At 38.6% G+C, this 14274-nt stretch overlaps 1 protein-coding gene across 2 annotated transcripts in view; it reads left to right on the top strand.

The window, feature by feature from the left end:
- The window catches only part of PARD3B (par-3 family cell polarity regulator beta), a 985082-nt gene that overhangs the window by 357480 nt on the left and 613328 nt on the right, over window positions 1-14274 (top strand). The window contains exon 1 of one of the 2 annotated variants that reach the window (XM_081813816.1): window positions 714-819. The exons of the other annotated variant lie outside the window; for it this stretch is intronic. The gene's annotated coding sequence lies outside the window, so the exon portion shown is untranslated. Of the gene's footprint in view, window positions 1-713; window positions 820-14274 lie in introns of those variants that run through there. 2 annotated transcript variants of the gene reach the window in all.

Below are 14274 nucleotides of genomic sequence, written 5' to 3'. Positions count from 1 at the left end.
CGAAATAAAGGTATCTGTGTGTGTGTGTATTATACACATGTATGCATGTGTACATACATGCCATTTTTAAAAAGCGTGTATCTACAAGTAAAAGCATGTATCAGTTATCTGTTGTTATAGTAATGCTGTGTAATAAATTACTGCAAAACTCAGCGACTTACAGTAAGCAGTTATGCATTGCCCTTGAGTCAACATGTTAACTGGGCATTTCCGGTTTTGCCTGGTATTAGTCACGTGTCTTTGGGTGCTTGTGTCAGGTGGGACGATGTGATCTAGGCTGTGCTCTTTCACATGTTTGGGAATTAGCTGGCTACTGGCTGGTCTAAGAGACCTTGCGGAGAACAACTGGGCTTTTTTTTTCCCCAGGATCTTTGACCCTGCAGCAGCCTAACCCTTGTTGTCAGTTGTGACAGAGCTCCAAAGGAGCCAGCAGAAAGGTGCAAGGCCTCAGCAGCCTAGACTCTGAGCAGCACAATATCAGTTCTGCCAAATTCTCTTGGGCAACGTAAGTCACAAGGCCACCCTGGATTCAGAGAGTGGGGAAACAGTCCCCACCTCTGATGAAAGGAGCTTCAGGGTCACATTGTAATGGAAGTGCTCCAAGGAGAGCTGAGGACATTTAAAAAAAAAGTCAATTTGCCACAAAACCCATATATGTAAAAACCCAAACACGTATCTAAAACTCTGGAAGTTTCACAGTATGATTTTGGGTTTATGAAAAGCAGGGTTCTAAATCATTTGCAGGGCGATAAAGAAACAATTGCTTCTGGACAGGAGATTCATCAAAGATACCTTGGTCGATCTCATCATCTGAGTGCTGTAAGTGGATGTTCCCGGTTCCCCACCAAATAGAAAAAAAAACTTTGCCTAATCTTCCTATCAGGGAGCTTTGGGCAGATCAATTTCCTGTTCTCCTTTGCTGCTTTCTTTCTTTCTGAGAACCTGCCTTTAATTTTTAAATGCTGCTTCTAGATAACAATGGTTAGATCGGAAAGGCTGAGATTAGAGCTAAGTAGCAAACTGGAACTGGTCAGTGGCCTAGTCTTCCACCCACGCAGGGCTGCTTTGATGGAAATGTTCCACCTAGGAACTGAGAATCAACCTGCGTGGTCTCTGTCCTGGCTTCCCCCTTCCCAGTGAAGACATTTGATTATCTTTCTAATATCTGCAACTGACCCCAATTTACTAAGCCCCCATCTTCCTGGTCAGTGGATTTTCCATGCAGTTGGTGTTCTTAATCAGAATGCTTTTTCACAGCCCTGAACTAACCAAAAATATTTTCCATGAGATTACAAGGACTTCTTTTCAATATGCTTCTGAAAAAGAATTTATTGTTAATAAAGTATTGGTATATTATAGGTAGATACACTTTGTTTTAGAGGTAGCTACACTAATATTTCTGGAATTTAGGAGCATAAAGGTATTTGTTGAACTAGTCAAGTAATCTGCTAATGGACACAATAATACTGCAAAAGATCCCTGGTATTCTAAGCTTCAAACTTGCCAATCTTAATGACTTTGCAGAATGGATCAAGACAGCTTATTTGTTATTTTACATTAAGAAAATATCTTAATATTACTGTCTTACACTTGGCTAAATAATATTTATAAGCCAATGATAAAGTACTAGAAATAACTGATGCAAAACTGTTTTAAGTACTATAATGAAATGTTATTTCCTTTCATGCTTAAATTTTTTTACAGAATTTTACTTTCCAGCAAGGGAGAGACTAGGAGGCGATTTTTGAAGATAAATAAATGTGAACCAAATTAAAAAGATCCTTTTGGTTTTATAGATTATAAGATCAGCTAAATGAGAAACTTCTATAAATAACAGTTGGTTCTTCCCCAGGACATGGGCATTTGGGAGAAAGTTCTTTTCCCTAGAATGCTGGCAAAACAGAAAATGAAAACAAATGTTGTGTCTCAACTCATAAGACATAATTATTTTTCTCTTCACTATTTTGACTACTCCAGACAATTTAATTCTTCCCAAATCCAACTCTATCCCTACTCCCATTACAGTTAGCAGGATGACATTAACTTTTAATTTGCTGAGAATATTGAGGCTACCCAAGTTTAGCTCCCTTAATCCCTCTCTCCCTTGACATGAAAATCTCGCTGTTTTCACTTGCTTCTATTTACTGTCTCTAACTAAGAAATGGTCTTCCTCTTCGCTAAGCCCAGTCCTTTAACTTATGTTTTTAATCGTAATCCCCCATCTTCTTGAATCTCTAGGACTTTTGTTCAATTACATTTTTCCCAAAGTTTCTTAAAAAAATGTAAACAATTACATTTTTCTAAAGAGTTTGAAAAAGTTTTTTACATTTCTGATTCCTCCTGTATAGTCTGTTCTCCTTTTACTTACACACATGTTCAATGTTTCTTTCTTCTTAAAAACAAAAATCTGCATTCTTTTAGATTTGATGTTCTCCTTTTCATTTCCTGTCTAAAATTCTGGACTATTTTATGCTTCTCAACTCTACTTCATTACCTCACACTCTATCCTTCATGCAAGATCCGACCTTCAGTTTCTCTGGCTGCCCTACTACACTCCTTCATCCCTTTAGGGAAACTGCATTATCAGTCACTATAGGGTTGTCATATCAGATGGCTTATCTTTAGGCCATTGTAACCCTCAACCCATTTGCTGTGTTCTCTTTCTGAAGCTTTACCTTTCACTTGCTTCTGAGTTCAAGGACTCTCTGGTGCCCTCGATTGATTGTTCAGATGGTTCTTTTGTTACTGGCTGCCTCCAGTTCCCTCTTTTTTCCTCTCCTAGATCAGTCAATAGCTTCTCTTACTTCCTTTGCTCTCTGTGTTACTTTAAAACTTGTCTGAAAACCAAGTTTAACACTTGTATATATTTTACGTCCTCAACTAAATGGTAAAGGTCTTTGAGGGCACAGATGACATCTTCTAAGTTTTTGTCTTCTTTGGCCAAATGAGAGAGCAGAGTTCTCTAGGCTGATGTCACCATCTTTGGGAGGAGTTTCATTTGTTGGCTGAATGCTGATAGAGGGGATGGCTTAGCTTAAACATAGAACCAAAGCAGGGGCACCCGGGGCCCTCAGATGTTTAAGAGTCTGCCTTCGGCTCAGGTCACGATCTCCAGGTCCTGGAATTGAGTCCCACATCGGGTTCCTTGCTAGTGGGGAGTCTGCTTCTCCCTCTCCGTCTGCCTCTTCCCCTGCTCAGGCTCTCTCTCTGTGTATCTCTCTGTCTCAAATGAATAAATAAAATCTTGAAAAAAAAAAACCAGAGCCAAAGCAAAACTGGATCTTCAGGGACATTTATGAGGTCAAATGAAGAATCTTGTAGCGTAAGCACCCTGGCATCAAACTGCCTTACTTCACATGCCGCCTCTAGCACAGTGGCTGTATGACGACATTTTAAAGTTCAGTTGCCTTGTTCGTAAAACAGGGATAACTGTAGCCTGTACTGTTGGTGTTAATGAGATTATCCATGCAAAGCACTTAGCACAGTGCCTGGTATATGGAAAGTACTTACTAAATGTTAGTTGTTCAGTAGGTCAATTTTCTTATCAATTTAAGAGTATTCATTTTGGGGTGCCTGGGTGGCTCAGTCGGTTAGCGTCTGCCTTTGGCTCAGGTCATGGTCCCAGGGTCCTGGGATCGAGCCCCGCATCGGGCTCCCTGCTCAGCGGGAAGCCTGCTTCTCCCTCTCCCACTCCCCCTGCTGTGTTCCCTCTCTCACTGTGTCTCTCTCTGTCAAATAAATAAATAAAATCTTTAAAAGAAAAAAAAAAGTGTATTCATTTTGGGGTTTGGAGAAGGCCTGTTTAATCATAGTTTCTAATATATCACAGTGAGGCTTTTCTATAGGTTGAGTATGAAAAACTTTGGGATATGAAGTAGCTACTGTTTTTCTTACAATAGAGGACATAATTTGCTTTGAATCCTACACTAACATAAAAGGAAGATTTCATTTTCTTCTAAGGAAAAACTGTTGGCATGTTTTCCAGCTTTTGATACTTTGGAAGACCTTTTAGATACTACAGATCTGATCCAGCTCCCAGACCTATTACTTACCAGACCAAAGACTGTGGTTAATTCGTGTAAATATTCTTTGAACTAGAAGCTCTTGTTAAAACAAAAACAAACTAAGGAAGGGGAGTGGGGAAAAAGAGGAATACCAGACTGGTTGGTGAATTTTCAAAAGAGAGCGTGAATTTGCACCTCAATTTACTTGGTGTCTCTGCGTTTATAAATCTGTCTCAGATATTCAGAATCAGCACTTAAAAATGTTTGATTATGAGCAATATTTAATTACCCAGCTGCAAAAATCTTACAACATTTGATGTAGGAGAGAGACACCTTAATAGCTATGTTTACCATCCCTATATCTAGATTTGCCAAATTCCAGTCTTGTGTTTTAGGTCAGGAGGTGTGTATGCTACACATGTGGTATTATCTTAGAGATCTTTTAATCATTCATGCATTCAGTGTATTACAGTGTAATGTGGTATACTATTTCAATACAGCAGATGATATAGAAATTGTTCATTTAAGCAGTTTTTATGGCCCTTTAAGAATCATAGCTCAAGTTGGGCAGAGAACTTGTCATAATCTAGATTTTAATTACAGGAAGTATCATCCCCTCTACTTGATTATGTTTTATCTCTTTAATGAGCTTAATATTCTGATTGTTTTCTTTTTTCGTTTCTTTAGTAAGAGAACTTAAGTTCCCCTTCAGAAAAAAAAAAAAATCAACATCTGCCTTTAATAGTCTCTGTTCAGTTTTCATCCTAAAAATTTATTTTGCTTATGAGCCAAGGGTAGAGAGATAATTTCTTACTTCAATGTATTTTATCCTTTCTATGTACAGTAGATACTCAGTGTTTGTTGAAGTGTATTTGTTGACTGTAAATGAAAGAAAAAGTATATTTTTAAGTGGGAGGATAATATAAATCTGAAATAATTTTGTCAAGAAAAAACATTTCTGATTAAGTTAATAAAAATTCTTAAACTGGAGGTAAGTGTGCATAGGAGTTGGACAGTGGTATGATATAATAATTTGTGATGAATAAAATGAAAATCAGGACAATGAGAAGACAAGCCACAGACTAGGAGAAGATATTTGCAAAAGACACATCTGATAAAGACTGTTGACCAAAATATACAAAGAACTCTGAAAACTCTAACTAAAACAAAAACAAAAACAAAAACCAAACAGCTCAAGTAAAAAGTGGGCCAAAGGCCTTAACAAACACCTTGACAAAGAAGATACACAGATAGCAGATAAACATATGAAAGATGCTCCACATCATATGTCATCAGGGAAATGTAGGTTAAAACAATGAGCTACTATTTCATATCTATTAGAATGCCCAAAGACCAGAATCCTGACAACACCAAATGCTGGCGAGGATGTAGAGCAATAGGAACTCTCATTCATTGCTGGTGGGAATGCAGAAGGATACAGCCACTTTGGAAAACCGTTGGTGGTTTTTTACAAAACTAAACATACTCTTTACATACGATCCAGCAGTTGTACTCCTTGGTATTTATCCAAAGGAATTGAAAACTTATATCCACACAAAAACCTGCACATGGATATTTACAGTGGTATTACTCATAATTTTCAAAACCTGGGGGCAACCATGGTGTCTTTCAGGAGGAAAATGGATAAACTGTGGTGCATCTAGATGATGGAATGTTATTCAGCACTAAAAGAGCCATGAAAAGACATGGAGGAAACTTGAATGTATATCATAGAAAGAAGCCAATCTGAAAAGGCTACATACTGTATCATTCCAACTCTACAGCATTCTAGAAAAGGCAGAACTATGGAGACAGTAAAAAAGATCAGTGGTTGTGGGGGTTTGGGAGGTGGATGGATGAATAGGGGGAACGCAGAGGATTTTTTTTTTTTTTAAAGATTTTATTTATTTATTTGAGAGAGACAGAGAGAGAGCATGAGAGGGGGGAGGCCAGGAGGGTCAGAGGGAGAAGCAGACTCCCTGCCAAGCAGGGAGCCCGATGCGGGACTCGATCCCGGGACTCCAGGATCATGACCTGAGCCGAAGGCAGTCGCTTAACCAACTGAGCCACTCAGGCGCCCAGAGGATTTTTAAGGCAGCAAAAATATTCTGTATGATGCCGGGATAATGGGTACATGCCATTGTACATTTGTCTAAACCCATAGACTATACAACACAGAATTGACCCTACTGTAAACTGTGGCTTTTGAGTATTTATGATGTGTTAATGTAGGTTCATCAATTGTACCTAGTGCCCAATTCTATAAATCTTAAACTGCTGTGAAAAATTACCTTAAACTAAGTCTGTTTAGTCAAAGGGAGAATGGATTAAATACACACATAAATAAAACCCATCTGGTTCTCCCTAAAGACCTGTGGTTAAACCTGTGCTGCTTGTTTTTACATTGAGTCAGTGCGATCTCACTGAAGAGCTGCCTGTGATTTGTTACCCTGCTGGTACTGGTGATGCAGCTTTTCCTGTGCCTAGTTTGTTTGGCTTGTAAAGCACTAACTGTAGAAGGTTGTGTATTATTAGATTACCCAGAGTCTTCAATCCTCTGTGGCAAAGTTTGGGGCTCTTCGGGCTGGGAGAGCCCCTAAGTGACCTTTGACTCAAACTTGATGGAGGTAATTCTAGGGTTAAGAACTGATTGCTCTAACATGTCTATCGGGACAGTACCTGAAAGAATTCAAATGAGTAACTGTTTTCATCATTAAAATTAAAAGAATTTGTAGGGCTCTGTGCATGTCCTTCATGTCTGCCTGGAGTCAGATCGCTTCCTAAGTTTTAAATGAAACCTACCCAGAAACTCTCAAGGAAGAATAGAGTATTGGCTAATGAAAAGAGTTCATGGTTTAGGAATCTGGTGCCACAATTAATTTATGTTTGATTTAAATTGATGACACCCTGATGTATCAGAGGTTCTTTAATTAAGAAATAAAACATAGGGAAGGTTGGAATATTGGTAATTGGAAATAGAGGAGGCTTAACTAATGAAGTGTGGCTTTATTAGATGTTTTGTTCCTTTTATAGAAAATGCTATGTAGAACTTACTAACAGTTATCTTCCACTTAAAGGAAACATGGATATTTGGAAGATTAGGTTCTTTATTTAAAAATACGTGCTGGGTGAATAATAATGGTTGTGGCTGTAAAGCCCCAAATTGCTTTTAATGTTGTGCCTGGAACTACAAAACCACTGTGCTTTTTTTTTTTTTTTTTTCCCTTTTTATAAGCGATCAGAGTTCATCTTTTAGTGACTTTTGGTCCAAATCTCCATTTAATAAATGGCTCTGCATTGTAAGGTTTCCAGTTTAGCTTGTCAGATCTCTTGTCTCTCTGCTCAGCATCTTACTTGGTGTTGCTTCTCTCTTTTGTTATGTCTCTAATATCATTACCTAGAATGATAAGTGTCTGAAAATTGACATAGATTGTAATTTGCAGAATTACCTTTGCTGTCGAGGATTACTCTCCCTTATAATTACAGCTTACACAAAAATCTGCTTGATACTTCCTTGTAATCAAAATAATAATACCTTGTATTTATGCAGTCTTTCTCTTGTGAGCTCAAAGCACTTTTATAGCCACTCTTGTTAATTGTCATGGCATTCCTATGAGCAAAGCAGATGGTTGCAGAAAGGGAGGCTGAAGTGTAACCAGGTTAAATGACTTGCCTAGGGTAAAGCTATAATCAGTGACATTGATGGGAAAGAAGCCAGGGCTCCTGATTCAAGACTAGTTTTCTACCTTCGCTATCACTTTGCCTCCAAATTTTTACTTGTGACATCTGTTTCCATCATTGTCATGCTGTTAATTACTTAATATCATTTTACTGCAAGATTAGCTAAAGGGAACAGATAAACTCTGAGTGTTTAAAAATATGTTTAATGCAGCATGAGAGAAACAGTGACACTTGATGGGGAGGACAGATAGATTAGTTTTATTGGATCTTAGTTGCTTGGTGAACATCACTAGTTTGGGGGCTGCTCGGGATTGATGTTTTACCTAAACTATGCTTTTTGAATGATGCAACTGCCTAGAAATTACTGGTCTGGTTTTCCTATATGCATCAACTGAAGCAAAACATGATCAATTAGTTGATTACTGAATTATACTCAGTGAAGTGTCCACTGAATTAGCAGATGTGTCTCTTTATGCTCAATTATCCAAATTTATAGTCAGGCTTTTGAGGTTCAGTTAATATATATTTAAAGCCTGCTTATTAAAATGTAGATAAAATTGCAAACTATTAACCATGCCTTTTTTTTTCATTAAAATGTTCTATTTCCCTTTATATACTGAGGTGTGAAGCCGTAACTCTTGTTTGGATACTTCACATCCCGTCCCATTCCTCTGATTGAAGGATAAGGTTTAGAAACAAAGTGGGACATAGGGTGGGTACTTTTAGTTAGTTTGTTTATTCAGGGGTACTTAATGGAAGGGCAAAAAGCTTGAAGGGTATATCCATCAAAGTTTTCCCATGATGTTTGGGTCTAATATATATGACTCATTGATTTAATAATAGAAAGAACTGATTTAATTGTTCTGACCACAGATTTATTGATAATGAAGTCTAATTTGGTGACCACCAGATCCTGTTATTTTTGCCCTCTTGCCCTGGCCTAGAAAAGCTTCATTTGTTACATGATGCTTGATTATAATGCGATAAATAATCAGACTTCAGTCAGTCACTTTTTTCCCACAGTTCCACTTCTTTTCCTTTTTTTACTATTTTTCATTCTTTTTTTCCTTATATTTTCTTTTTATCTTTCTTTGCCCTATTCACATGAGATTAGTTTTTTTGAGAATGTGTTAAGAATGTAAAAAACAAACAAGAAACAGTTTTATCTTAATTTTAAGAAGTAGATTTTTGGGGGCGCCTGGGTGGCTCAGATGGTTAAGTGTCTGCCTTCAGCTCAGGTCATGATTCCAGGGTCCTGGGATGGAGCCCCATGTCTGGCTCCTGGCTCAGCAGAGAGCCTGCTTCTCCCTCTCCCTCTGCCTCTCCCCCTGCTCATGCTCTCTCTCTGTATCTCTGTGTCTCGAATGAATAAATCTTAAAAAAAAAAAAAAAAAAGTAGATTTTTGTTTTGTTTTTGTCCAGTATACCATGTGTAGTTGATGCATATGCTTTAGAAGTTGCTTCCCTAGGCAAAGGCCATATCATTTAAAATACAGTGTCTGTAATACCTTGAGGGCTTAATTTGAATGGAGCTTCTACTTTAAACCATCACTGCTTTAAATAACAGCGTTGCTGTAGTTTCAATAATTCTATGATTACAGATTGTAAAATAATAGCTGATTGCAGGCTCTTATTAGGCTTAAAAAATTCATGGAAAGGGCAATTAAAAACAAATTTCAAATTATTTAATATTGAGGCTACACTTTGTACTAGATTCTAGGGAGGCCCTGAGAGTAGCTTTAGTCTTCCGAATAGAAAGTAGGAATTTTGCTCAAAAATAAGCTTTGAACATGATGGCAGGTATTGTGTTTCACTGGTCTGCTTCCCAAGCTGCTCCAGGAGAACGGACTGCAGGCTTTCTGGCTGTTGAGGTGGAAGTCCCAGAACACCACTTTATGCCGCATGTTCCCTGCTTCTGCTCTGAGCTTCGTCACCTAACGCTCTCCCTGAGCCACATGCCATATGGTCAGGGAGTCATCAGTGGGAACAGGTGGTGACTTCTCTGCTTATTAGTAGCAATGGTATTTGAGTGAGATGGATTCTTCCATTTTCTCTTCTTCCATGGTTTCAAAACAGTGCATTACTTGTATATACATAAATTGACAAAGGTAGAACTCTGTGGATTATCTGTTAAAATACTAGATCATCATCTTTCTCCCTTCTCATGTACTTGGGACTTTGTCCCATCATTTATTTTCCCTCTTTTTAAAATACTACATTTACTGAGAACTCACAAGATGGCAAGCGTTACTCCTCTTATTTAATCCTAGTAGTGATTTCATTAAAAAATTATATTGTCTCAGTTTTAAAGTTGAGGGAGCAGAAGTTTAGCCATCTTAGAAATGTGCCAAATTTTAAAAGTTAGTATGATATAGAACCAGGATTTGAACTGAGTATTCTCTGACTTCATAGCCCAAACTCTTTTTTTAAGATTTATTTATTTATTTTAGAGAAAGAAAAAGCCCTAGAGGGATGGGCCGGGGTGGGGGGGCGGGGGAGAGAAGCAGATTCCCCACTGAGCACGGAGCCCCACGTGGGGTTTGATCTCATGACCCTAAGATCATGACCTAAGCTGAAACCAAGAGTCAGATGCTTAACCGACTGAGCCGCCCAGGCACCCCCAGAGCCCAAACTCTTAACCATTACAATAAACAATTTAGTCTTTGTTTTGGTATGAGTTTGGTGACTCCAAATGTGTCTAGTTAATCATGATTAAATAACTACATGAGACCTTATCAGAGAAGTAGACACATTGCAGTGGTGAATCTTGAAAACTGTTATATGGCCAAACACATAGTTTGATAGATTAAGGAAAGAAGATGGAAAGTACAGGAACATGGAAAAACACACAGGAGTGTAGTATCTGAGGAAGATAGATTGTCAGTAAAAAGAATAGTTCGGTGTATTATGTACCTACACAGTGATAGCTACTGTAATAACCTACCATTCATTGTGAAAATAGTCAAAGGGATCATGTAATATCATCCCCATTTGACATATAAGGAAGTGAACACATACAGTGCTTAAGTAACTTGCACAAGGTCGCATAAACTAAATCTCTTTGAGGTCTCCAATAATTTTCAGTGTGTAAAGGGAACCACTGAGGTAGGATGATGCCAGGACCAACATAGAGAGGATTTGATCCCCTAACTCCTTACTGAATGTACTTAAAGTTTTATAATGTGCTGTGTATTCCTCTTTTGATGGCCTCTGTGTGCTGACTGTCCCCACTCGTTTCTGTTATGAACAGATACATTTCAGCACTGTTGCCCTCTCCCCACCTGTTCAGCCGGCCTGGGGATCCTTGATTGGTACTTGACTGTAGCTCCTTGGCTAGTTTTTCTTGGAAAATTGCAAACGTGCATTTACGTTTTCTTTGTTAACTCAGTGATGATTTAGCTCTTGGTTATGGATGCTGGTGTGTGACTTGAAGGTTATGTGTTGGGGTACTCCATGACCCACTAGCTTAATAGACTAGATAAGCTTTTCGGTGGCATTGCCCAAGATGTTATTACCAAAAAGTTGTGTGAATGTTTCTAGAACTTGATTCTTGAAATATGCCATCGTTCTCACTTCCTGAAGTTGACTTACTGATTAGTATGTGTCGGTGTAACTGAAGAACTTCTGTGGGACCAGTGGGTTTTCTTCTCCACTGCTTGTACAGATGTCTCCTCTCTAGCTGTTACCAGCTACAACGATCTCTCTCCTCAGTCTGGTCTGTTCCTTGTCCTCCTCCACTTCTCTCTCTCTTTTTTTCTTTGTTTCCATTGTACTCAGTGTGCATAGGCGATTTCATAAATTTTAAATACTGAGTCCCCAAATAATTACTTAATAAATCCTAGTTGTCCTTTGTAATTACAAAATAGAACAGCTTCAGTTTTAAGAGGCTTCTCTTTGGGGAGTGTGCCCCATTGCAAAGATAACTTGGTTAGAAAATTCAGTGTTGCAGTCAAAATTGGACAGAGTGGAGAAATTCTTGGAATAGAGATGAGTGAGACACAGTGTGCGAGCCCTGGGCATGCCCTCAGGTTTTATAATTGCTATTAGCATTGCCATCTGCCAGGGGAAGAGGGAAATGATGCCTTATACCTTTTGGAGTCTTACCTATTTTCTGTTGGGCTGGCTGTCTAGAATTTTTAAATCAACTTTTTAATTAGAAATATTGAACAAATGGGAAAAAGTCATTTTGCCCCCTCCCTCCCATGTGACTGTCACCCTTTGACAAAACAGTATTGTGTCAGTGCTGTCCCCTGCACTGAAGATCAAATCCAGTATCCTTGAGCTCAGCTCCTGGGGGCCAGTAAGGTCTGACTGCTGCCTGCCCTCAGCCACCTGCTGCACCTTCTTCCCTCCCTCACTGCATCCCCACCATGCTGGCTTTTTCACTGCTTCTGCATGCCACGGCCTTTCTTGTCCTACAGCCTTTGCACACATTCCCCGTGCCTGCCGTCCTCCCCCCTGCACACTTGCTTTTCCAACCCTCCTCGTCCTTTAGCTTTGAGTACAAATGCCGCTGACACAGAAAGGTCTTTCTTGACTAATTTCCCCATCTCCTCAGTCTGGTTACTGTCATGCCTTCTTACACTTTTCTTTTATGGCACTTATAAAACTTTATAATTGTATTTTTATTGCATGCCTCTCTTGTCCACTAGATGGGTGCTTCTCGACCATGGCGGGGCCTTAAAGTCACCTAGGGAAACTTAAAAACATGCCACTGAAAAACAAAAACAAATCCCCCCACCAAAAAAACAAAAAAACATGCGACTTTTCAGATGTCATCCTAGACAAATTAAAACAGAGGTTACAGCCTGATCATCAGTGTTTTCCAGACGTTCTTTAGATCACTGTAATGTACAGCCAGGTTTAGAACTACTGGGACAGATTGTAAGCAACAGAAAAGCAGAGATGATGTCTGTTGACTCATGCGTACACCTGCTGCCTAGTGCAGTCCCTTGTACACAAAGAGCTGCAATGAATTAATGTATTAATAAGGCCCAACCAAATTAGTGTAACCACCCCTGCCCTATAAACAAAATAGAAGTTGTCTTTTTAAAAAAACAAAACAAAACAAAAAAAACCCCAAAAAACCTCATGTAAGGTGATGGCAGATTTTTTTTCTCCATTAACCAAACAGGATGAAAAAGGGGTTATCTATTGTTTCCAGAGAGAGGTAGTATGGTCCTTCAGAGGAATTCTTGAACTGGAGGATAAATGCCTAGCAGGCAGGTGGTGAAATGTAAGACAATGTGTTACAGAAGTGTTTTATTCAATGTGTCGATGCTTAAGTAAACCAATGAAATAACAGAGTAATCAAGAGATTATGCTGTAAAAATAAATGTCATGTTCTATTCTGATATTAAAAAATTAACCTGTATAAAATGTACATCATTTCATAAATGAAAAATGAAAATGAAAAGTTTCTTCATGTCACTCAGCTGCTGAGTTCTGAGGTGAAGAGTATTGCCCTTGTATATACATTATACAATGTATCACTTAAAGACCCTTGTATATACATCGTGTAACACAGTGCTTACGGTATCCTTAGGAAATGGAAAGAGGGATTATGATGCCAGGATTCTCTATCTACAATTTAAGTGAGTTTTATAAATGGCCTTGTATCTTATTACAAGTCTTTGATAAATTATTTATTTCTTCAGGGAAACTCCACCTCTTATCAGAAGTTCATAATCATCAAAGATGTTCCCTATTTATTTCTTTATTTCCTTTATTTCTCAATTGACATGCTTTTTTTCAGGCCACGGACTGTCTCTAAATGTACACAGGTCACCATCATCCATGTGGTTTTCTGATATCTCCTGATAATAGCATACCTGCTATTTTACTTAAGAAACAAATTTGCAAGTTGAAGTATTATCCTTTTTTTTTTTTTTTCTGAAATAGGAAAGATAAGTTTACATGGACCCTTTTAGAAGAATATTCATAGGAGAGCTTTCCAGGCTCTGTGGAGAGCTGACTAGGCACTCTGGGTGTTTTAAATTCGTATCATAATATCCTCAAAAATAATGTAGCAAGATTTATGCTTTGGGGGGAGAGTTCAGAAGTTTTCAGTGACTTGTCCAGGTTAATCACCAAGCCCAGTTGTAGAACAGAAACCTCTAGCTTCTCTCCTCTGTCAGACGTGTTTTGTGTTCATCTAAAATGCAGTCCCTTATTTCCTCCTTAGCACATACGACAATATTCTAGTGGCATGATGGCGGTCCAGGAATTAAATGGCCAACATCAAAAATGATGACAGTTCTCTGGGACCTACTGGGGTCTCCAGCTTGCAGAGTGACAGTAAAGTGAATGCAGAGTACAGTTAGGGTAACTTAAGAGGTCCCCACCCACCCCACATACTCAGTTGTTGTATCTATGAGTTTTGTATCTAGAATTGATTTCATCATTCATATGCATGAACATCTTTACAATAAAATTATGTTGAGACAATTCTAAGATATCTAAGGAAAGGTACTACTATTAGAAGGTACTCCTGCTACTAGGAGTCCTGCTGCTAGAAGGTACTACTTGGGAGCCTTGGGAACAATTCATTGGTGATGGACATAAATGGGTGGGACAGGTCCAAGCCTGT

Source organism: Leptonychotes weddellii, chromosome 3, assembly GCF_054177405.1.
Source record: "Leptonychotes weddellii isolate Sample4059 chromosome 3, ASM5417740v2, whole genome shotgun sequence".
Taxonomy (NCBI): domain Eukaryota; kingdom Metazoa; phylum Chordata; class Mammalia; order Carnivora; family Phocidae; genus Leptonychotes; species Leptonychotes weddellii.
Note: the sequence above shows the minus strand (reverse complement) of the source record. Positions and strands in the feature narration are given on the sequence as shown.